This window comes from Sminthopsis crassicaudata, chromosome 2, assembly GCF_048593235.1.
Source record: "Sminthopsis crassicaudata isolate SCR6 chromosome 2, ASM4859323v1, whole genome shotgun sequence".
NCBI lineage: Eukaryota > Metazoa > Chordata > Mammalia > Dasyuromorphia > Dasyuridae > Sminthopsis > Sminthopsis crassicaudata.
The window spans coordinates 317,913,059-317,938,934 of NC_133618.1; the positions used below are offsets into that span (position 1 = coordinate 317,913,059).

Below are 25,876 nucleotides of genomic sequence, written 5' to 3' on the forward strand. Positions count from 1 at the left end.
CTGCTCCCAGAGAAGGATTATAATCTAGAGAAACAGAACATCATAATAATGTGCTCCTGGAACACTGCTGTATGTGCTTCTGCTTTCAATTTCAATCTAGTACTAGAATTTAATTATCTTCATTATTATAGGTAAAGATTAGTAAAATGAAAATATCCACTAGACTTACAAGTTAGCAACTTTGGATTTGACTCAGCTTGGTTACTTTCTAACAATATCAATGAGCAAAATAATTTAATCTTAATGCTTCAATTTCCATATCATAAAAGGGATAACAATATTTGCATTACATATATGTTCCTGGGAATTATTGTGACAAAAGATATACCATGTAAAATATTTGTAAATGTTCTATAGATTTCAAATCTATAGATATGATGTTACTATAGATTTCATAAACTTGGAGCATTGCAAATTACAAACAGATGATTTAAAAATTAATATTTGTTACATAACCCATTTGTAATGGGCTGTGTCATGTATGTCTATTTTTAAGTGTCAAATTCCATACAAATGTGTTATAAAATCATTTTGTTTTGAAAAAGATATTAAGAATCTTTTGTGGTATAAGTTGTTATATAAACTGTGACTTCGTAACTTAGATTTTCAGAAGCGAAAGGAATCTTAAACCATTTGGAACAACAATCTGTTCATTTTATAAATTGAAAAGCCTAAGGTCCAAAATCACAGAATCTTAAAGAGATGAGAAGAACAGAGACCATCAAGTCCAAACTAAGTCCCAAAAAGGAGTATTTTCCACAAGTGGTTATCTAGCCTACAGTTGAAGAGCCGCTCCCATTCACCATCAAACCACCAGTAAGAGGAAACACAAACATCATATTAACATAACAACTCTTTCAATAAAGATTTCAAAAGTGCATTCTCAGTCCTTTATTGAATATTTCTTAAAAGAGGCACAAAAGCCATGATAGTTCCTCTTTTGGAACAATTTCCATATATAACTTCTAACTATGAAATCTTATAGTACAATATCAGTTTAAAACAAAAAACAAAAACAAAAACAAACAAACAAACAAAAAAAAAAACAGTTAAAATATATCTTTGAGTCTTTCCAATATTATTTTATTGTACTGAAATTACCTAGTTAAAACAAGGTCAGAGGCAGCTAGGTGGCGCAGTGGATAGAGCACCAGCCCTGACACCAGTAGGACCTGAATTCAAATTTGACCTCAGATATTTAACATTTCCTAGCTGTGTGACCCTTGGCAAGTCACTTAACAAAAAATGCCTCACCCCCCCCCCCAAAAAACAACAAAAACCACTGAGATCAGAAAGGGGTACAATAGATAAATAAGTAAAATGGAATAAACATGCTCAGTATTACAGTTTGAAGTGAATTCTTGTACTTTCATTTAACAAGTGTTTTATTATATATCTTACTTTAGTCACTTAAGTTCAAATCCCAATTATTTACTGTCTGCATAAATCTTAGACAAGGAATTTTATCTCCGAGTCTCAGGTTTTTATATTGTAGGTTTGGATTAAATTGATCTCTAAGGCTCTTTCAAACTACATTTATGATCCAATGATCTACTAGAAAACCAGAAGCCACACAAAAAAATAAATTATCCTCATAGCTAAGTATATTCTCATCTCATTTCCCCACATCTTAGCTCTTATAATTAACTAACCCCACAAAACCAGCACTGATTCAGATGTTAATTTAACCTATAGACTCTGATCAACAATCTAGGATGTTTTATCTAAAATACAACCTACAGCCCCCCAAGAAATACCAAAGAAACTGGAAATACTTAATGTAGACCAGGAAAGTTTGGGAATATCATTAGTTTCCCAATATTTAAACTGTTAATATAAAGATGTTTCACTGTCTCTCCTAAAGACAAAAAAAACAGACTATCAATTAAAGAAAGGGAGATGTTCACTGGATAAGCAATAGGTACGATACTATTTATTCTACATGATGCTCCTTCTTTTATCTTATCTACAGCTGGCAGTAGGTGCTACTTAATGAAATTTCCAAAGGAAAGAAATGATCCAATAATCGAAGAATACTTGGTTGTTGAATAATCACAAACTAACTTTATTTAAATCATTTTTATAATTTATTGATTGGGTTTTCTGTTATTTTTCCTTGCTTGCAGTGAGATGGGGTATAAAGTACTGTACTAATTATATTTCCTAATTCAAGTTCTAAATATATTAGCAGAAAAATTTAGTTCTAGTAATAGTTCTGCTCCTATCTCCCTTGAATAAATCATATCCATTCTTTGAGTCAGAGTTTCTTTAGAACTATAAAATATTAGGGCTACTTCTCCAATTGATAAATGGTCAAAGGATACGAACAATTTTCAGATGAAGAAAAACAGCATATGAAAAGGTACTCTAAATCACTATTGATCAGAGAAATGCAAATTTAAGACAACTCTGAACTACGACTACACATTTCTCAGATTGGCTAGGAAAGACAGGATGAAAGGAAAAGACAGTAGGGAACACTAATACATTGTTGATAGAATTGTGAACAGATCCAACCACTCTGGAGAGCAATTTGGAACTATGCTCAAAAGGCTATCAAACTATGTATACCTTTTGATCCAGCAGTGTTTCTGTTGGGTCTACATCCCAAAGAGATTTTTAAGGAGGTAAAGGGACACACTTACACAGAAATGTTTGTGGCAGCCCTTTTTGTAGTGGCAAGAAACTGGAAATTGAGTGGTATCAGTCGGATAATGGCTGAATAAGTTATAGTATATGAATGTTATGGACTATTATTTTCTGTAAGAAAAGATCAGCAGGATGAATTCAGAGCAGTCTGAAAAGACTTACTTACATGAACTAATGAAATGAACAGAACCAGGAGATCATTGTACCCAGAAATAGCAATATTATACAACAATCAATTCTGATGGACGTGGCTCTCTTCATCAATGAGATGATTCATGCCAGTTCCAATGATCTTGTGATGGAGAGCCATACATACTAACCTAGAAAGAGGACTATGGGAAATGAGTGTGGTTCAAAACATAGCATTTTTCAAATTTGTTGTTTGCTTGCATTTTCTTTCTCATTTTTTCCTGTTTGATTTCATTTTTTGTGCAACAAGATAATTGTATAAATATGTATGCATATATTAGATTTAACATATATTTCTATCATGTTTAACATATGTTGAATTACTTGCCATCTAGGAGAAGGGATGGGAAAACAGGAGGATTGGAACACAAAGTCTTGCAAGAGTTAATGTTAAAAATTTATTCATGAGTATGTTTTGAAAATAAAAAGCTTTAATAAAAAAAAAGTTAGGATAATTTCTTTGAAACCCCTCCCAGTTCTAAAATCAAGATTCCTATATACATATGGTGAAAATTATGTTTTGGAGTCTATAACTTTATAGGAAAGTTAAACAAACCAAAAATATTTATCATGCATTCACTATGTGAACAAAGGAAGCAGAAGTGGAAGACCTACTCAGAAGCTTTCAAATTATTTTAGTAATTGGGCTAAGAGCAAACAATAAAATGGTTTAAGAGTTAAAATGCAACTTATAGCCTATGTCCTACATGAATTCAATACTGCAAAACTAAGCTTATCTAGGGGAAAGAGCCCAAAGAAGATGCCTATCACTGAGGGCTGGAATAGTCCAGGAGTAGGATATTCTTATCCATTAACTTTCTAACTGATCAATGACCACGTCTTACCAAACTTCTATCACTTTTTAAATCTACAATGGTTATAAATTGGTTATAAACTTATGGTTATAAATACCATTAACCCAAGAGATAAGAGTTGGCCTTTTTAAAGGTATCTATTCTTTCAAATGTAGCCTTAAACTATCTTTCTTAAATAAAAATTATACATGCTTCAAGAACAAAGGTCAGAAATCTTTTAATATAAATGTATAAAAATAATAACTCTTTCATTCTGATTGGAAAGAAAAGAAAAAGGGATGGATGATCAGGTGTATTATTATTTAGTATTAGTTAAAATGTATTGGAAAGATAGAGAGAAAAGAAGAAATGCAAAAAGTTAGAAATGAAGTAAAGGAGAATGAGCATCCTTAGCTGGTTGTTATTTATAAGAGAGTTTTTGTGCTGGCCTTCTTAAAACTCCCTTTGTTCTCCTCAAAAAAGTCCTGACCACTGTATTTCAAGAATTCATAAATACAATTATAGCAGATAGCTATTAGAATTAAAGAACAAGGGGGAATTAAAAAGAATCTATCAACTCCTGAAAGAAATCACAAACTGAAAATATCACTGCTAAAATCAAGAGCTCATATATATACATATATATATAATATTTTGAAAGCATTCAGAAAGTAGTTTGTCAATGCTTTTAATACTCCAGATGTGGTCCAATAGGGGTAGAATGCAATGGGACCATTAGGATGAAGTCCAATTAGGAGCTCTTGTGTGGAAAACTGCAGGACAAGGAGATAGACAAAAAATGGGGTAACAGTTGAAGAAAAGGTCTCAAGCTCATGAGGTACCCCAAATGGCCAAGAACCACAGATTCAGGTTGGAAATTGTACATCTGGGTGTCATCTGTGTACTAACAAAAAGGTACTCTAAATCACTAACAAAAAGAACTACTCAAAGAATAATTTTCCAGAGTAAAGAGCAAACTACATAGTGTTTTGAAAAAAGAGCTAGTTCGGGGGGGAAAGAGGGGGGAAGGAGAGAAAGGGCAACAGTTGGGTGCCTTAAACTCCAGAAGTAAAGTAAGAACTCAGTTCAGACTTTTGGCTCAACATGAAGCCTGCAGAAGAATAACTACATCAGGAATCCCAGATCAAAGGGAGGATAACAATTCTGTTCCTCTGAAATTGCAAAGCTTCCCACTTAACTGATAGTGGTTGAGTCCAGCAGCATTCCCCTGTTACTTAGACTTAAACTCAGTTCCCAAACTTGCAGAACACAGAGGGAAATCAGACTTCTCTGAAAGAGATCAGTTTGAAAGCACTAAAAGACTGCAGTCTCCCAGTATTAAGCATTCCCAGACAGAGCATAGAGTAAAACAACACTCAATAGAAACTCTGATTAACAATGGAAGTACTAATGATGAAACATGCTACCCAACTCTAGAGAAAAAAGTGAAGAATGAAGAATGGGATATATATGTAAAATTTTTGACATAATTAAGACAAATTTGTTTTACTTCATCTTTTATAAAAGGAATTATGGTGGTAGAAAAAATAACTTTTAAAAAATATAGTAAAAGAAAAAGAAAACACGTTTCCCTTATCCATTTTGATGTTTCTTGTATCAAGCTAAGATAACCTATTGCAGTGCCACATATTCAAAATGTGATCAGTAAACAGAAATCAGTCTTCCTTAAATACAGATTTTATTAGTCATTACTTAAACCCTGTTTTAAAGAAAATATTTCAAAAGTTCCCAGGCAATAAGAAATATTCCAAAAATATTAATCTAATATTAAAGATAATATTCAACATTACCCAACCTGTCCGACTAATCATCGTTTTACTGAGAACTTTTAAGAGTCAAAAGACCTCAGTATACTTTAAAACCCAGTTGTACAAAACCAAAACCAAAAACCTATCAACAAAACCCTATCACACTAATAAAATAAAGACTGCTGAAATAATTAATGACTACAAACCCACAGAAATTTTATTCCTTTCCTTCTCAATCAAAACAAAGTCTTTTCTACTTTAATCTATGTGCTATATCTATGTGTAAATACATAAATATACCCACAAGTCTGCAGATATGCATCATACATATACAAAAATTAGTGTATACATTTATGTATAAGTGTATAGATTTATGAACTGGAAGAATTGAAGGGTCTAAACCTATGATTTCATCTTATTACTAACACAGTTCTATGAATGTTAAATCAGTCAAAAACAAATTAAAAAAAAAACCAACAACAACAACAAAAAAAAAAAAACCACACAACTAACTAACTAAATTATAGATCAACTGTTTTTCAAATTATACACTTAGAACTGCCTGTAGAAATAAAAGGTTGAGGCTTACTCAGAACTGCAGAGCCAAAAGACTTAAACCCACGTTATCTATTTACTCTGCCCTACTGGTATCTATGGGTTTTTCATGGCATTACTCTCTCCTAGTCCACTTCCTACCCATGTGACTATATTTTTACAGTGGCCATTCAAGGTTGGGTCCTGATCATTCTTTTCTTCTTTTTACAGATTCTCTAATTAACCTCATCTGCTCTTTTGAATTTCAACTATTATTTGTACACAGATGACACCCAGATGTACAATTCCCAATCTCTCCACCAAGTTTCAGTCCTATATTACTGTCTTAACTGACATTTTAAACTGGTCTTAAAATCATCATATTCTCCCCACCAATCCTCCCCTCTTTCAAACTAATTTTCTATTTAAAGTTCTAATATATATTTTTTATCAGCAAATCATTTTCCCTCAGCTCAGGTATGAACTACTGCTATTTCTATCTTTAGAGAATGTCACATTCAACAATTTCTTTCATCTCATACAAGTATGACCTTGGTTCAAGTACTCCCTTGTCACTAGTTTCTCACCACTCCAGCCCATCCTAAACACTGCTGCCAAAATAATTTTCTTTAAATTCAGATCTTACTCCCCTACTCAAAACAATTCTATTGCCTCTTTTTTGGAATATAAATATAACTGGACCCAAAAGATTTTTTTATCATTACTAGATATCCTGTGATCTAGCCAAATAGATTTTTCCCTCTTAATTCTTAACATCTCCCTCTGCAGTAAGAAATCTACTCCTTTCTCTATCTCCATTTCATATAATTCCTTTCTTCTGTAAAGAAGCATTGTAGCCACCAAACTTCTACATGAAGCCTGTCCTGATTTTAAATGCTATTTACCCCTCCAAACTACCATATATTCAAATAATAACCATACATTTATTTATTACTTTTCTATTTATGACATATATACACACTTATCCCCTATAATGTCAATTCATGTGACTAGAGATTATTTTATTCTGTATACTTCTCCAGGGTCTAGAAGCACTGTACTTAGCATATAATAAAATCTTATAAATGACCATCTCTCTTGTCTGTCTCTCACTCAAATACACACACACACACACACACACACACACACACACACACACACACACTCTCTCTCTCTCTCTCTCTCTCTCTCTCTCTCTCTCTCTCTCTCTCTCTCTCTCTCTCTCTCTCCCCCCCCCACTACCTAGCTTTTCCAGTACTCACTAGGCAATTTTTTTTTCTATTAACAATAAGGGATTATAAATTTAGAAGATGAAGGACACCTGTTTGTATAACAGGAATAAACTAATTGAAAAACACTACATGAGAAACTTGATGCTTCACTACTTCTAATTTTCAAAAATCCAATCCTAGATCACTCTTACTTTTCTATTCCTATTTATGTAACTTTGAACTCTACTAGAAGAAATCATTTATTTAAAAAGACTAGGTCCACACAAAAAAATCTGAGTTTCTCCAAATTCATAAATCGTATTTCTTAATTATATTGGTAGTTTTCTTGTTTACTCATTTTACCTTTGTGCTATCATCAAGTACTGATTCTTTTTCATACTCTCAATTAGAGTGGGTTAGATCATATTCCTATCCCCCAACCCAGTTCAATATGAATGCTGCTGACATAATTTTTTTAAAAATTCTAGGTGAGGTTGCTGGTTTCAAGGGTTGTTCCTTATCATATTCTATAAAACAGACCTGGAATAGGAAATTGGGTATGGAGCTGAAACAAGGGTCCAACTTTTACCTCAATCTTTGGTTCCTGTCTCCATCTCCAAGTGGACGAATGTCAGCCCTGGTTTCTGCCCATTTCCTTTTCCTTACACAATCACTCACCAGGTATTGATTTTCTCCCCCTCCTGCAGTCCTGACAGCTTCCATACAGATTAAAATATATTGTCTTTAGTACCTGCTGAGGCATCCCAAGACATCCTATTTTCAGTTTTCCAGCAGGTTTCAAGACATCTATCACTTGCTCATGTGCTTCTATCTTATCTGTCTCTTTATTCCATCACCTAACCAAAAGCTAATTTATCCCCTATTGGGAATCCAACATGCCAGGGTACACATCCCACTAGTTTCAAAACTTATAAGAAATTTATCTCGAACTCACTACAAGCACTCTCTCACACCCAAACTCCCTAGAGTGTCCAAGCTGCTGGCCATCTGTCGTTGTTTAACCTAGAACCATTCTCTGCCCCTTCCCTTACCCCTCCCATCCTTGACGTGGAGTTGTTATGGGAGCTATACTATATAATCTTTCCTGAAAATTTTCCTGCACCATGTGTTAATTTGTTCCTTTGACATGAAGATGACTTTTGATTTTCAAAGATTACTAACCCAGAATTCAAGTTCTGGCAAGTTCTATCACTGTCCTAGCAGAAGACTTATTTTTTTTTTTAAGTAAATTGTTTAAGTAAATTGTAGTGTCCTGTTGTCTCTCAATTGTAATCCTTCTCTGGGAGGAGGTTTCTTTTCTGTAAATCCTTTTCTCTGTGAGCAGATTTCTTGGGAGGCTTCTAGAGCTTCCAGCTAGAGCGAAGGTAGAATCTCGAATTCTCTTCTTCCTTAATCCTGGCTCTGAATCTCCTCTAGCTTCCCTGAAGTTTATCACAGATTTGCTCATCATAAGTAGAAAGAGTGATGTCTTGAGAAATTATTAAATACAAAAATAAATTCTACAGAAAGTTAAGAGTTGCAAAATATCACACTATGCTGAAAGATATAGTATAACATTCTGTAGGCCTTGGTCCTCAGTTTCCCTCCCTGTCCATGGGATAATTACACTACAGTGAACTATTATTCGCCCCTGTTTTGCAGCTGCTGAATAACCCTGGGAACAAATATTGTTAAAAGAACACCGTCCTGGGTGGATTCCAGCCAAATCTACCAAGAACACATTATCTATATACTGAAACTAGTTACTCCATGAGAAAAGCTTTACTCTTGACAGACTCTGGCAGGAATGGCCCCTCCTTCTGGATTCACTCAAGAAAGTGAAGTATTGCTGGCATTTAGCCACCTTTGTTCCCTGAGCCATTTAAGTCATAATAGATCAATATTCAAATTGGAATCTCATCCTCAGAGAGGACCCACCCAGTCAGGATCTGCAGGGCTATAACCCGGGACTCCTCAGCCAGAGGTCTGCAATGTTGGTGCTTCCTCCAAATCAGTCATGTATTTTTTCTTCTCTCCTCTAGTCTATATATCTCTTCATATTGTACTAGTTATGTTAATCATAGGATGCATTAAGTGCTTTTGTTGCAAGAACTGCACTGTCAGTTCTTAATAATTCATATCTAAGATCTTGTTGTGAGAGCAAGCCATTTTGCAGGAGCAAATTCATAAATCTTAACCTAACATATGCACAGTATAAAATCTGTAAGATGTAAAAATGAAGTATATAAAACAATCTCTCAAATATCAATATGGGAAAAAAATCCAATCAACATATTTCCCCTTTTTTTTTCTTTGCTGAGAGAAATGGGATTAAATGACTTGCCCAGGGTCACACAGGGAGAAAGTGAGGACAGATGTTCTATCCACTGCACCACCTAGCTGCCCCTCAATCCCAACATATTTCTATTTAAAATATAATGAAGGCTTTGAAAAGGGAGAAAATTCCACTTCATAAGTGAAATGTGATAAAAATTTAAATTTAAGAGAAATGGGAAAATAGAAATTCTAATCTCCAATCTGAAATAAGCAGTTGTTTAGAGAAGATTAACTTTTAAAGAGGTATACTCTCTTTCTAATTATATTTTTACTCAAGTGAAACCCAATTAAAAGAAAAAAAGAAACAACTTTCTTACTTCTTCCACTAATGGCAAATTTTCTCTTTACGATTCATCAACCTCAGATTCCTAAAGCTTAAGCAAAGGATATATAACATTTAAAATCTCAAATAATTCTCATGTCTAATACCACTTTTTACACAGAAAACTGAAGTTCAAGTTTGCTGTATTCCTTTAAGGTCACACAGAAGAGCCAAGTATCCCAAGAACCTGGGGGAAAAAAAGAAGTGAAGGGAGAAGAGAAAGAAAGAGGGACACAGGTTAAGGAAAGAATGGATGAAAGCAGGAAAAGCGGCTAAAAAAATATACATCATTGATTAAGCAATTCATTGTACTAAGTACCACTTTGTTAAGCACAGAAGATACTAAAAAAAGAAAAAAAGAAAAAAAAAAAGAAAAAGTAAAGGAAGTAATAGAAAAACCACACAAAAAAGTCCCTATCCCAAAGAAGAAAGACAATTGTGGATAAATGATAAATACAAAATAGAAGGTAACCTTCGAGGAAAAAATTCACCTTACTGAGGGGGACTGAATTCTCCTGCAATATATGGTCAAAATAAGTTTTAAAAGAAATACTGATAAGTAAAGAGAACATTCTATGCATGGGGAAAGGCACAGATTCAGGAGAAAGTGCCATGTGCAAGAAAAACAACTGAGCTGAGTTGTGGCTACCTCACCATTGACTCAATAGAGAATTGACCAATGCAGAATAGTAAAGTGTGAGTAGATAGAAATGATATGAAATGCTTTGAAAACAAAGCAATATTTTATCCTGGAGTTTTTTGAACAGAAGGATAGAAAAATCACTGACAAGTGTCAGTGGATAGATTTGAATGGGAAGACACTCAAGGTAAAAAAAAAAAAAAAAAAAAGTAGAAATCTATGTCCTAAGTCCAGGAAGGGTGAAACCCACCTAAATAAACTAAGGTGGTGATTATGAGTAGAGAGAAAGAAGACATGAGCAAGAGATATAAAAATAGAAAGGACAGCATCTGTCAACTTGAGAGTATGTGACAGTAAGGAGCCAAGACGGACATGAAGATTAAAATCTGAGAAGTTCAAAGTATCCTCAATAGTAAGGAGGGAATTGAGAAGACAGAGAAGTTTGGAGAAGTTAAGATAAGATAATAAATTATTTTAGCTATGTTCAGACTGAAATGCCTATGAGATAAGTAATTAGAAATATCTAATATCTAAATTAAAGCCATCTATAGTTATGAAACAATGCTCTAAATCATTATTGACTAGAGAAATGCAAGTTAAAACAACTCTGTGAGGTACCACCTCATACCTCTCAGACTGGCTAAGATGACTGGAAAAGATAATAATAAATGTGGGTCACTAATGCATTGTTGGTGGAATTGTAAAATGATCTAAACATTCTGGAGAGCAATTTGAAACTATGTCCAAAGGGTTAGTTTGACCCAGCAGTGTCATTACTAGATCTCTATTTCAAGGAAATCAAGGAGAGAAAAGGGCCCACATGTGCAAAAATGTTTGTAGCAGCTCTTTTTGTGATAACAAAGAATTAGAAAATGAGTAGATGCCCATCAAATGGGGAATGGCTGAACAAGCTGTGATATATGAAAATAATGGAATATTACTTTTCTATAAAAAATGATAAACAAGATGATTTTAGAAAGGCCTGAAAAGATTTACATGGATTGATGCTAAACAAAATAAGAAATACACTGTACACAATAACAGCAAGAATGTGCAATGATCAACTATGAAAGCTTGGTTCTTCTCAGTGGTTCAATGATCCAAAGCAATTTCAATAGACTTTGGATGGAAAATGCCATCTGTATTCAGAAAAAAGAACTAAGGAGACTGAATGTAAATCATCACGTGCTATAGTCACTTCTTTTTTGTTGTTGTTGTTTTTTTATTTTCTCCCACAGATTTTCCCTTTTGCTCTGATTTCTCTCTCCCAATACGACTTATAAAGTAAGGTGTATTAAAAATAAATTTACGAGGGAAAAAAAAAAAAAAACTGTCTAATGCGCTCTTGGTGAAACAGGACTGGAGCTCAGAACAGAGAGTAGGGGTAAATCTGTGGAGAAAACAAAACAGTCTAGCAGAAATTAGGCATAGACCAATATATCATACCACATACCAAGATAAGCTAAAAATGTGTACATGATTTAGACACAAACAAATAAATGAAACATGGGGGGGGGGGGGAATCTGTCAGATCAACCAAGCAATAAAATGGATAGCTTTTATTACATTGAATTAAAAAAAGGTTTTGCACATACAAAACCAATGTATCCAAAATTAAAAGAAAAGCAGAAAAAAGCATAAAAGGAAGGGGAATCTTTACCACAAGTTTTTCTTAATTAAAAGACTCATACCTAAAATACCTAAGATGTCAAAGGATATAAAAAGGCAGTTTTCAGAAATCAATGCTATCAATATTCATATAAAAATGATCTTTTAAAAGAAAAAAAGCCTAACAGAGAAATGTAAATTAAAATGTAAAGGGTAAACTAAAATGTTTAAAAAAAAAAAAAAAAAAAAAAAGGTTAAGTTAAAACAACTCTGACAGTGGTAACATTACACCTATCAGATTGGCTAATATTGACAGAAAAGAAAAATGACAAATGCTGACGATTGGAGGAGGTGGGAGGAAAGAGAGAGGAGGAGAAGAGAATCTCTGCAGATGAACTTGTGAACAAGTCCAACCATTCTGGAGAATAATAAGGAAGGGCAATAAAACTATGCATAACTTTTAACCTAGCTAGACTACTAACTAGCTCTATTACATAAAAAGATCAAAGAAAAAAAAAAAAAAAGAACTCATACTGTGGTGGCAAAGAATTAGAAATTGAAAGCCCATCAATTGAGGTATGATTGTAATGAATACTACTATACTATAAAAAAGAAATCAAAGGTGATGGCTTCAGAAAATCCTATAAAGTCTCATATGAGCTGACGCAAAGTGAATTGGACAGGAGAATATTGCAACGAGTAACAATATAATATATTGATAATGAATGACTTAGCTCTTTTCAGCAATAAAATGATAACTGACAACTCCAAAGAATTCATGATGGAAAATACTATCCACTTCCACGGAAAGTACAATTAATGGACAGTACAAACTAGAACAAATTTCTTTTTATTTCATTTTGCTTGGTTTGTTTTTGTGAGAGGAGGGAGCCATATAGCTAATGTGAAAAATGTTTTGCGTGACTTCATATACATAACGAATAGCATAATTCTTGCCTTTACAACAGGGCAAAGAGAAAGGAAAAAATTTATAAAGGAAAAAAAATGAAGAAAAAAATCCATAATGACCAAAAGCAACAAAAACAGAAAACTACCCCCATTTACCTCCCATCATTAGAAAGAAAATGTTTTAAAGAAGTGTGTGTGTGTGTGTGTGTGTGTGTGTGTGTGTGTGTGTGTGTGTGTATATACATTTTTTTTTTTTCAGGAACTGAAGTAGACTTCCTTTAACCATGTCAACTTTATTCAATTATTTTAACATTCTGAAGGCTTCTTAAAGCACCATAATATAGAACAATCATTCCTTGATAATTCAATGTCATAACAAAGATCATATATTTTACTATACAACAACAGTACTTTAAATAATCTAAGGTGTGGTTCATTTTTTTTAATCTTGTTTTTAATTGTTGGAAATAATTTTGGAAGTTTTCCTTTTATATGACATTGATTTCTTATTACCATCACTGAAATTATTTCTATTAACTCCAATTTTTTTTCTGCTTTTACTGGACTAAAAAAAGTTAAATAGCCAAACTTGTTAAAATAATGTATAAAAAAGGCTCTACTAAAGAGTTTTTAGGGGCTTCTCTTATAAGTAGGGTAGATAATCAGTGTGTGCATTTTGTTACATTGATTGACAATTCAATGAACTTTTTTGCTTCTTGGCTATAGTCCAGACAACTGAAATCACTAAATAAGTGACCTTCTAATTAATGTTTTATTATACATATATACATCAATCAATTAACACTTATTAAGCTCCTATTATGTGCTAAGAATTTGAGATACAAAAGCAAAAAATAGTCCCTGGCGTCAAGATCACATATCCTGCCCCCATAATCCCTGAGCACACAAAAGATCTTAACTTCCATTTTTTCTTGACTTATGGGCTCAATTGAAATTTGATTATCATAAATATAAATATAAATTTATGAAGCACCATTTACTTTTTAGGCTTCTGATACTTCTCTAACTATATTAGCTTCTTAGGATATGTTTCAATTATAATTTAAAAAAAAATCTCAGAATCTCTAAAAAAATCAGAGAAGGATTATAATTGAGAGACAATCAGAACTTTACACTGTTCTATTTCAAAACTTTTGCTTTACTAAAATAATTTCCACAAATATTTATTACAAGTAAAAGGAAAATAAAATTGTTTAATGGTCATATGATCTTTACACAACTGATCAAAAAAAAAAAAAAAAAAAAAAAAAAAAAAAAAAAAAACTCATAATATAAATACAAATCCAGGGCAGCTAGGTGGTGCAATAGATAGATTACTTACTTACTAGTCCTATAGTCAATAGGACCAGAGTTCAAATGTGGCCTCAAACACTTAACACTTCCTAGCTATATGACCCTGGGCAAGTCACTTAACCCCAATTGTCTGTGCAAAACACACACACACACACACACACACACACACACACACACACACACACACACAGAGTCCTTCAAGAAAAGTACAATTTCCTCAGTTTCGGAATCTTATTGTCAAAAAAGTAAAGAAAAGTCCAATATATTACAATTTATATTCTCATAAGATCTAAGACTTGTCAAGAATAAATGAGTAAAAAGTTATTATGACTAGAAATGATTCAAGTTAGGATTTTCAAGCAGAGCTCTAGCAATTAACTCTGAATAGGGGATCTGTTAGAATATGGTTAGAAGAATCCTGAAATGTCCTTCCAAAGAGAAATGCAGGTTGCTTTTTACATGATTTGTAAGATAAGCATTTAGTTTGTAAATCTGTACATTTAATTTGTGATAAAATTTCTAAACAGTAAAATATTCTTTCCACTTAAAATCAAATGCTTTTAAGTTATGTGTTTTTAAAACTATGTAGTGGTCTTGAAAACACATTTTCTAATTTGTTTTCTACTATAGAACACTATCTACTTAAGCCTTGTTTTTAATATAACTTTTGAAAATGCACTGTTTCATTCACATTTGTCCTTGTTTGTAGCACTAAAAAGAAGATTCAAATTGTTAATCACAGAAAGTTGGAGTCCTCAAAGCCTAAATTAATGATTACCCACAAAATAGTTAATTTTATGACCAATGAAATTCATCACCTGAAAAAGTGGCTTGTTTTTCATCAAATACTCTTGAAATTTATAACAAGTAAAAGGTTTTTTTTACAATTATGAAGTGTTTCCCTTCACCCCCAAAAATCCCAGCATTCCAATTCTAAAACTACCACTGATTCAAGTTTATGAGTGAGATAAGTCTTATTTTTCAATATTCAAATGCTCAAAAATTGCTTCAATAATTTAATATCTTAAATTAATGTCTACTTCAAGTAGTCAGGTACAAATCAAATTTTACATGGGCATCTCTCAGTTTTAAAAGAGCAGATATTTTTTTAAATTGTCTAGTTTAAAACCGTACCTCAACATTTTTAACTTAATAAGTTCCTTATGTGATATTATAATGTAATTATATAATATGTTATATAATGCATTATATATATTACATATAATATATATTATATAATTATATTATAATGTAAGAGCACATGTAAGCACAAAATAGTATTTTAATATGACAAAGGCCTTTTCTCTTATTCTAGTTTTATGTTAATCATGTTCAGTGAAGAAAAATAATCTACATTTACAGTTGATTTGCACATAATTTTTTTTTAAATACAAAGCAGATTATTTAGATTCCTAAACTAAAACTTCATAATCAAATTACCTACATATGTGGGTGTTATTCTAATTTGGCTGTAACAGATTTAATCAGCCTTCTACAACATGTTTGATTACTGATTCATTACATAAAAATAATGCCGGCACCAACACTTTTGCAAGAATCTAGATTCTAAAAAAGAGTTCGGGAGCCACGGGCTGGAGAGTGGGCCTGGCCCTGGGCAGCCGCAGCTCCGGGGCCACAGATTTTTGAGGCTCTTTTAGAGTTTTAGTTTTAGTTTTTTAGAGTTCTTTTAGAACTCTTTTTTAAAACAAAAACATACTGGATTCAGAGGCTAAGGGAAAGGTAGAAAAGGCATATGATATAACATCTCATTAATATATTCTTTTGCAAATCTCTTCATAAATAGCATCTCATTTTAGCCTCACAAAAACTCCAAAAGGTATATGCTGTTAATATCTATCTAATATCTTAAGATGAAGATGTGTAAAATGAGACAGCCATAGCTTAAATATGCAGTAGAATAGATACTTGAAAATACTATTCTATATGCACAAATACATACAGAATAAATGCAAGGTAGCTAAATAAAAGTTTAAAAAAAAAAAAAAAGAGCCTGCTCTCAATTCTCATTTGCATTGGCAGCTTGGTTCCTCACAAAGGGACTACTTCTCTCTTAGCAGGGATCTTAAAGATTTGAGAGGAACCTAGTTATGATCTGCTCATAAACCCCCACTAGGATACTTCCCCCAGGGAACAATATTAACTAAGAATGAGGCAGCTAGGTGGCACAATACACAGCGCCAGGCCTGGAGTCAGGAAGACTCATCTTCCCAAGTTCCAATCTGCCTCATCTAAGAACTGGACCCTGCGCAAGTGACTTAACCCTCTTTGCTTCATTTATATAATGATGTAGAGAAGAAAAAGGCAAACTCCTCCAGTATCTCTGTCAAGAAAGCCCCAAGTGGGGTTACCCAGAGTAGCACAACCATTAAAGAACAAATGAATAACCACAGCTGGTAGAAAACTGACCCTCTCCTCCTCAAAACCTAGGTTGCTTTGTGGGACTACAGGAGAAAGCAGGCTCAAGTGCAGACGGCCCATGTGGCAGAGGTAATGCATAACTCCTGGTTAGATGTTTTCCTTAGGCTTTCTCCTGGCTTATTGAAGAGTCGGAATATGGCTATCCTAATTATCTCCAGCCTATCTTTGGTTCCTAAAGAAGACACAGCCACAGCTACTCAGCAGATACTGCTGGGACTTCCATGGAAGGCCCAAATCATGGGAGGAGAGAAATCTTCTCCCCCCCATTCCCCCAAAGGATCTGTCTCAGGAATTTAGCTGTACCTGTTTCCACCGCCGAATTTGCTAGACACTGGAATATTGGGTTAAGTTTGCTGCTTCTTTCATCTAAACCCCACAGGAAGTGATTGAGTCTCCTCATCTTTTCTAATAAACTTCTATAGAGCATCAATTCATTCCACCCTCTAATGCTCCATTTGATTAACTAGATTGTTCACATTTTGGTTAAAGGTTTTGAATGATTCACTAAGAGGAATTCCAACCTGATTAAAAAAAAGATATCATCAATCACCTTTATACAAGAGGGGATGTCATTAGCAGTGGCAGAGATAGGGCAAGGCTTCATGGCAAAAGGTAACAGATAGAATAAGGAATCCTAATAAAAGCTAACACTTAAATAGCTCTTAAGGTTACAAAGCATTTAAAATGCTACCTTACTTGATCTTAACAAATGAGATAGATGCTATATTTATTATTTTCATTTAATAGATGAGGAAGCTGAGGCAGAGAGAGGTTAAATGGCTCAGGGTTACAAAGCCAGAAAACATGAGGCACATGTGAAAAGAAGAGCACAATCTAAACTTAGAAGATGCTCAGGATATAAGCACAGAGGCAGGAATGCTGAGGTATGTATGTGCATGGAGGGAAAATAGGCCAATTTGGGGAATGCAGGAAAGTGATCAGATATGATTATGACATCTTGGGAAAATTTGATAATGATACGTTACCTCTAAAACCCAAAGAAAAGGGAAAGGTTTCTATTTCATCCAAGAGACAAAAGGGAAATATTGACAAGTGTTTGTCAAGGTCAGATCCACCTCAATTACAATTGATCAGTGATGAACAGAACCAACTACACCCAGCAAAAGAACACTGGGAAATGAGCATTTACACTTTTTCTGTTATTCTTTGCTTGCATTTTTGTTTTTTATTTTTACCTTCTTTCTAAATCCAATTTTTCTTGTGCAGCAAGAGAACTGTATAACTATGTAAACATGTATTGTATTTAGCATATACTTTAACATGTTTAACATGTATGGGACTACCTGCTATCTAAGGGAGAGGGTGGAGGGAAGGAGGGGAAAAGTTGGAACAGAAGTGTTTGCAAGGGTCAGTGCTGAAAAATTATCTATGCATGTGTTCTGTCAATAAAAAGATATAATAATAATAATAATAATAATAATAATAATAATAATAATAATAATAATAATAATAAAAGATCAGATCTACCCTTAAGAAAAATTAAGAATAGAAAATGAAGTGAAATTTTAACCAAAAGATCAATATAAACACTCCTTTAATAGTCTAGGTTACAGGCAATTAATACTTGAACTAAAAGCAATGATGTCTGTGATATATGATTTTAAATCTAGGGAAATATTTATTTTTATTCCAAGTCAATTACTTCTTCAATTTATATTCTTAGTGTTTTCCAATACAACAAAATATTTTTTTAAAAAGTTTTTGTGTTAATGAAGTATGAAAATGAATTGTCAAAAAGAAATTCATCTTTTAATATAAATTATGCTATAATGCATAACTATGTTATAAACAAATTTCCATTTCTTGAATTTCCTATAGCATAAAAGGATTTTAGTTTCTACAGATTAACTTCTCCCCAAATTCAACTTGGACAAGTTAGAAAATTAACATTTTTCCAAAACTAAAGATAACATTTAGATGTTGCATGCTAATCAGCTGTGAGACCTACATTACAATCAGCAAAAATTACCACCAATGAAAAATGAGATACACTGATTATGCTTTGAAGAGCAACAAAAACAATAAAATCAGTCAAACCTTCCATTTCTGAGTACTCTAAACAAATTACAGATTCCATGGTAGGAACTGGTCATGATCTCAATTTAGTGGCATTTTACCTCATTCAGTTTTCCCCTTTTAATTTAATGAGTTTTTTGTAGATTCAAAAACAGAAAAACCTTGATTATATAGCACACACAAGTTTAACACACTTTTGTGTATCCAAATCAACAAATCCAGAAATTAGTTTCTATTTATTCCCATGAATTTCTACTGATAATATATTCCTTGTAGGTTACTGATAAATCATTTGCAATCATATTTGAGTTTTCATGACCTCATTTGGGATTTTCTTGGCAAAGACATTGGAATGGTTTTCCATTTCTTTCTTTGGTTCATTCTGCAAATGAAGAAACTGAGGCAAAGTTAAGTGATTCGCCCCCCTAGCCAGTTTTTGATCTGAACTCAGGAAGAAGAGCCATTTTGTTTCCAAGCCTGGCATTCTCTTTTCTGTGCCATGTTATTGCCCCTAGCCCATAAAAAGTAATATTCCTCCAATGTTTTAATAACAAAGAAGATGATGCTTCTATCCAGGGAAAGGAGTTATATTTTTAGGAACAGAAATCAATTTGTTAATTTCTTTTTGTTCTCTATGCCTAGTGCAATGCCTGGCACCTAGCAGGCCTACTCAAATGATATGAGTGTAATGCAGATAAAAGACTACTTTAAAAAATAATAAGTGAGGAAACAATCCTATTACCTGATCCCCTCCTATCTTCCCAGTCCTTTTACACCTTATTCATTTCCACATACTGCACGATACTGTGATTCAGGCAAAAATTCCTAAATATATTAAAAGAGAGGAGGGGAAAAGTGATTCTATTTGATTCTAGGTCATTGTCTTTCATTCTCAAATTTATCTAGCTTTTAGATGCCATTCATTTGTAATCAGAAATGTTCTTGCATTCATTCATTCCTTTTCCCATTCCTACTGGAGTACCATAACCAGCTTATCACTCACTAGATTATAACAGTAGTCTTGGCTTAATCCTCCCTTGCCTCCAAACTATCCAAAATATTAGATGCTATTATTATCCCAATTTTAGAGAGGAGGAAACTGAGGCTCAGAGAAGTTTTCACAGAGCTGGTGTGTTTCTAAATTTACTTGAACTCAGGTCTTTTTAACTATTCATCACTTACCCAGCTGCAATGGAAGATACACAATAAATCTTTAAATAACCAAATATATACCAACTCCCTCTGTCCTTGTAAGGGGGGAAAAAAAATCCACAAAAACAAAACTAGAGTGATGTCAGTTTGACTTTTTTAAAATCATTTAATCTTTTTTTTTAATCATTCAACTTTCAAAAGCAACTTCTATTGAAAGAAAAATAATTTTCCCCCCACCAACAGAGAGAGTGGGACAAAGGACTAATAGCTGGAATTTCATTGATACAGAAAACTCTTGAGATGAGGAAACTCACTTGTTCCAATGCAGGTCATCACCTTTCCTAAAATATATAGCCTTAAGAGTCTCACTGAATTTACTAGGGGACTGAAAAGTTATTTGAGTGACCCAGAGTCACAAAGACAATGTCAGATGGAATTTAAACACCAAGCTTCCTGGCTCTGAAAAGAGCACTACCTATTCATTATAATATAATGCCTTTTTTTTTTTTTGGGGGGGGGGGGAGATGGAGGGTGGGAAGAAAGGGAGTGGAAAGGTACAGAAGGAAGGAAGTATTATAAGGGATGTCATTTTAGTCACTGTATACTCCTTATTATCTCTGTTAGGGTTAACAAATGAAATTGTATTCAATACTAGCAAGAAAGATTAAGTTCATGAATTAGCCTGAAGAATAAATGATTTAATAATTTTTACCTACTAATTTATTTAATAATTTATTTTTTAATTTAATAATTATTGCCTACTAATTACAAAGATCTTTTTCATCTTTTCTTTTGGTCAAGAGGAGAGAGGAGTCAAAATTTAAGTATAAAGTTCCTTCCTGCTGTATCTAGCAAGAAAGATTAGTACATACTTGTCTAGATCACTGAAAGGTTATGACGCATCAAGTTACACAGGTATTATCTGTCAGTAGGAGGATCTGAATAAAGGTTTTCCTGACTGTGAGGTCAACTCTCTATCCACTATGCCAAGCTGTTTCCTACTTCTACTCTTCTCCTCGAAGGACACTTGGGAGTTGCTCAACAAAAAAGCATAATGCGCAAGGTTTTACATCATAACATTCAGCTAGGAAGCTCAGTTAAAAATACAAAAATATAAAAGCCTTTATCCCAGTATATTGTGACAAGCTTCGAAGAAAAAATTATACTTTCTCTTCTATATACCACCTTTTTCAAAACTCAATTGCAACATAAAGATTTTCTTTCCTTTGAACAGGAAGTGAAACTTATGTTTCATGTGAATGCATGAAAGTTGATTTTGGAACTTCCTATATGATAGTAAACAATTGTCTCATCCATATTCTATGACACACAAAAAAAGAAAGAAGATACAAAAATGTTTTTAATTTATTGAGTGAAGAAGAGGGAAGTTTATCCATCAGAACAGAGAAGAATGTCAAGCAATCAAATACCTGTTACACTAACATTTTTAATCAATAACAAATAATATCAGTATTTCAACTACATTATTCAACCATGAACTAATCAATTCTTCTTTCTATAAGAGTTCATTTGAGATATCTGTAATTTTAAAGAAGCCATATAGTAAATATTATCTATCCATTGCTGAAAGTTCTACAAACTATTAAGGAAGGGAGTTTGCAGGGGCGAAAATAATCATTCTATTGCTCCACGGGTGGGACACTCAAGGTATGGAAATTACCTCCATAAATGCAGATCAACAGCTTACTTGTATCATGCTCTAGAGTTGCCTGGGACAGGAAGTACACATCACATGGCTAGGGTACTAGCCATTTATTTAATACAGAAAGTATTAAATCCAGGCCTTCTTTACTCCATAGCTTATTCTCTGTCTACATTTTACTGTTACACTAAACTATTTTGCATCCCTTTATTAAGCTATAGCATCTTACCCAGACTAAATAACAGCTTAATTTCCCACTGTAGCCTTAGGGCTACAACTTAATGTGTTCTAGGGTAAATGGTTACATGAGAAGCATCAATTTGAAGAACATTTCTCTATCTTTTGCAAGGGTCTAGTTGAATATGATTCCCCAGTGTTTATATATGTAGAAACAATATTCTGGAGAGGTATATATCTCTTAACCAACAAATATTTGTTTCCTTCTTATAAGATATTAAGAATAGTAGTACCATTTCTGACAGCCACTAAGAAATCAAAGGGCTAAATTAAAACACTCAACAGCAGGAACAACCTCATCTCAAATATCTAATATATTTATTTCTTTACTCCTTTTAAACTGCATTTTGTCCCATTTTTATTTTCACAGCCTTAGTTATATTTTAACTCTGAGCTATATGACATCAGGGAGGTGATGACCATACAAGTGAATTAGAATTAAGTGAGGAAAGGCTGAAAGACAGACAGACAGACTGGGGAGGGGGGGAGTGGAGGAGGGGCAGAGAGAGGAGGAGAGAAAAGGGGATGAAAGGAGGGAGAGAGAGAGACACAAAGAGAGAGAAAGACAGAGAGAGGAGAAAAAGAGACAAAGACAGAGACAAAGAGAGATAGAGAGACCAAGAATGCATGCAAGCTGAAAACACTGATGATAAAAAGAAATTTAAGTATTATTTGCTATCCAAATGAAGGTCCCTGAGGATGACAGGCAAACATTCACACAGTAGACAAAGAATGAACTTTGAAGAGTCCCTGGCAAGAGCAGCCTACTTCCCAAGTCTGGGCAACCACCACCCACTCTAAATAGAGCCATCTGATAAGAATTGTTAATATATAATATTGCAGAGACATTATTTCTAACACCTTTCGTTTTTTTTCATTACCTTGTAACATCCCTTTTACACATCTCACAGACTGATACAAAAAATACATGATGATATAAAAACTAGAAAGATTAGTCATTTAGCAATAAGAAGGGATGAAAAAGACCAAAAAGAAAAAAATTTAACCAAATTACTTCAAATTACTTCAATGTCCTCTTAAAAAATCAAACATTTTATTCCAGATCTCCAGTAAGGTTAATGACTTATTAGCTTTTGACATAGGAACCTTAAGAATAAATCATATAAAATTATTTTATGACTTTGAGCAAGGTTTTAAGAAATGTGACACCTTAATAGTCTTAATATCAGCTTACTATTAGCAAAATTACTACTAGCCAAAGCAACTACTCTAAAGAGAACATTGTGAAGAGTCAAGACTAAAAATGGGTCAACTGAAAGGTAACACTTTCCTTAAAAAGGAAAAAAAAAATTTAAGACTTGTATTTTAATTTCACATATTCAAATATAAAACCACTAGTTGCTAACTATTAAAACTGAAGGGGATACCATCCCACACCTGCTGTGACAACTTGATTTAATAATAGTACTTTGCTAAGCTTCGATAATTACTCCCACATTCCCCAGGGAAAAACTGATGGTTTGCTAAAAATAAAATGGAGATTAGTATTTACTAAGAACAAGCCTGAATAATCCACCATTTAATAGACAGTGAAATTAATCCCCACTATAATACATCAGTCATGAAAATGCTGCTTTCAATAGCAGATAACCAAACAGATCCTTTTCCAGCTTAAAAAAATTAAGAAAAAATGAAATAAAAAAGGTTTTACATCTTTTTTTTTTTAAGTCCAATGAACAAAAAAAATTTTGAACATTAAATTAAATTAAGTAAGAATGCATCTTATTGCAAATTGACTTAAGGAAATAAAATTAAAATTCAGTACTTACTATGCTCTCATGGCATGATGGTCATTACACTCTAAACAACAGTCTTGTTACAAGTACATAATCTGGAAAAAATCCAAAACAAGATATGTAAGTATTGTCATTACAATACTTAATATCCTAACATAAACCACATAATTAGACAGTTTTACTTCCAAAAGTTTCAAACCTTAAAAAAAAAAAAAAAAAAGTCCTTGGAAGAAATTTGGAAACAGAAAAGGTTCGTAGAAGTTAAATGGGACTCTATATTTTCTAGCTTTTATGCTGTTTTTAAAAGATTGCTTTTAATTCAGTTTTTAATATAAGAATGTAAAATTGATGTTGGTAAAAATTTAAACCGAGAGGAAGAAAATTCTTAAGCAATTCTCTAAAGAGACTTTTTCCAGCTGCTTATAAAAGAGCACATTAAAGATATTAACAATTTAGAACAAGACAAATGAGCTCCAATATCCAAATGCTTAAATTGGGGGTCTGAGGCCAACCCCCTCCCAAAAGCATCTATTTACTCTCAAAATTAAGTATAGTAGAAAAATGCTAGGCCAATAAATAAACATCAGTGTTAAGACTTTGGAATCCTTTAAGGAACTATTTTCCTCACCCCAAAAGTGAAAAAAAAAAAAAAAAAAAAAACACAATTCTGCTTTCTTCCAGACAACAGAACAAAGAATACCACAATACACGAAATTTTGCAAAGAAAGCACGACTGAGAAATACTGATGTGTTAATATTTCCAGTAATTCCAGTAATAACAGTATGGAAAATCATTGCAAAGTAGAAATGTTGGACTCTTTCCCAGACATTGATAGAGAGAAAGAGAAGGTCAGAATGTATGAAGAACTGATTGTTGTTAAAATAAGGAATCCAGGATATAAAGTGAGCAACATTAAAAAAGAAACAAAAAGGCATAAGCTCTAGACACAAAAATGCATTAAAAAACTAAACTATGAATAACATATTTAAGCAATATTAAAGAGAAACAAACTTCTTTGTTTCTTACAATGAGCACAGAAATCAAACTTTAATAATAAACTTTGAGGGGACAGCTAGGTGGCGCAGTGGATAAAGCACCAGCCCTGAATTCAGGAGGACCTGAGTTCAAATATGGTCTCAGACACTTAACACTTCCTAGCTGTGTGACCCTGGGCAAGTCACTTAACGCCAACCTCAGAAAAAAGAAAAGAAAAAGAAAAGAATAAGAATAAGAATAAACTGAGAAACCTGACAATTCGTTTGGAATCTATTCTAATGTTATTCAATGGGATGTAACTGGAACTGTACAAGAGTTACTATAAAAATTAAAAGTCAAAGATGGAGAAGATGTGAAGGAATCCAACATTTGTACATCCTCTGCTATGATTTCTTCAGTCAACTAGAATCTATACTATGTGGTCTCAATAATTTATTGAATATTAAAAATTTTGAACAAAGAAGAAGTCAAAAGTATCTCAAAATAATCTTTTTTTTATAAGAGAAAAATCTGATTTTCAAGGTTGTCTTTTTTGGTTTGTTTGTTTGTTTGTTTGTTTTTTAAACAAAGAACATGTCCAGAACTACAAAAGAGGGAAAAGCGAAGTGTCTGACACAGAATATTGTCAAAATTTGTGCAGATGATTTAGTGGACCCTTTAAAAAAAACATGTTAAAGGTAACCACAATATTCAGACTAAAACTACAAAACTTGTCCCATTCCAATCTTCCTCTCCAATCCCACTCCCTCCCTTGCCACTATAATAAAAACCTACTATTAAAAGGCTTGGTATTCCACAGATTCAATTATATTGTTGTCCAAATTATATACCCAATAAATGTATAGAACTTTTTTTCAACAGATCTGATAAACTTTTAATGCAGTTACCAAGCTCATCTCCAGACACCAGATCTACAAATTATTTACAAAGACTATGTTTAAAACTTAAGGAAGGGCTGAATCCAGTGATAACAGTTGCTGAGGCATATAAGATAGGACTAAAGTAAATAGACTATATAGTATATACAGTGTGCTGAAAACAGCAAGTGGGAGAATAGAGAAATATGGTTTTTAAAAAATTATTTATCATATGCATATCCTGAAAAGTAACAAGACCTTGAAAATGAAGTTTGGAACAAATCTCCTCTACAAAGAAAATTACATTTTGACTTTTTTTTAAACAAGCATATTCAATATAAGGTGTCCAAGGCTTTAATAGCTTAAAAACTGTACTAAGACTTTTGGGAAATGATGTACTAGGGAGGCACCACAATCATCCATTCAATTTCCCTGAGACAATTCTGAATTAACATGTTAAA

The 25,876-nt window shown here is 33.1% G+C and overlaps 1 protein-coding gene across 1 annotated transcript in view; it reads right to left on the bottom strand.

The window, feature by feature from the left end:
* Positions 1 to 25,876, bottom strand: part of SIPA1L1 (signal induced proliferation associated 1 like 1) — a 190,399-nt gene that overhangs the window by 132,502 nt on the left and 32,021 nt on the right. Inside the window, 1 exon segment of the mRNA XM_074290126.1 lies at positions 23,595 to 23,656. The gene's annotated coding sequence lies outside the window, so the exon portion shown is untranslated.